Here is a 918-nt window from a genome sequence, read left to right on the forward strand (position 1 = left end):
GGCGGGGCGGGGCGGGGCAGGGCGGGGCGAGGCACCAGGAGAGCGCGGCCGCGGAGCCCCGGCCCGCCCCGCGCGGAACCTGTTGATCCCAGCCCAGATTACTGGGTGCCAGGGTGGCCTGGGCCCCGCTGCGCTGCGCCCCGTCGAGTGGTACCTCCCGGTACCTCCTGGAGAGAGGGCCCCCCTGCGCCTGAAAGGGAAGGGAAGTGCGGCGGGCTGGAAGAGGAAGCACCACAGCCGCGCAGATATGGATCGCCGTCAACGTTCACGACGCACAGCGAGCACCACCTACTCTGCTGCGTTAAATTTTTGCCGGAGGATTTAATCCTCAGGAGGAGCGTCGGCCACGATTTGAGGTATACTGCACCTGCTTGGGGTATGAGGTATAGTGCGAGCGGGCAAGACATTCATGCGGGAAGAATATGAAATATTATCCATCCGCGGCTCACCCTCGAATCTCAATGTGCCTGGTGGTACGGCACTGCGGCGGCGCTTGCGTCTAAAAAAACGCTGTAGAGGGTCGTGTTGGCCGCGTTCCGGCCTGCAGGGCTAAACGCCTTTTTCGACTCGACTTTTATTTCTGTGCTGCTGCTGCTTCTCCTCCTTCCCGACCCTGCGCCCAGCGCCCACCCATCGCCCCGCAATCTCCATGCAGAAGGCGGCTCCCCGCCCGCTTCCCGCTCCGCACAATTACACGCGGCCTGCGATTTGTCCCCCGCTTGGACACTTCTCGCACCGCCATCCGAGTTCGCCATCCAAAGAGTAATGAAGCAATGCAATTTTTCTCTCCGTTAACTTTGGGAGTAGGGGGTACGGGAGGGGAAAAGGGTGGGGGTGGGGGTGAAGCAGCAGCGAACAAAAACATTTGGCGGACAAGACATTACACCGGCGACTGGCACAGGAGGCAACCCACCTGAG

Source organism: Frankliniella occidentalis, unplaced genomic scaffold (genome assembly GCF_000697945.3).
Source record: "Frankliniella occidentalis isolate FOCC.00 unplaced genomic scaffold, Focc_3.1 Scaffold118, whole genome shotgun sequence".
NCBI classification, from domain to species: domain Eukaryota; kingdom Metazoa; phylum Arthropoda; class Insecta; order Thysanoptera; family Thripidae; genus Frankliniella; species Frankliniella occidentalis.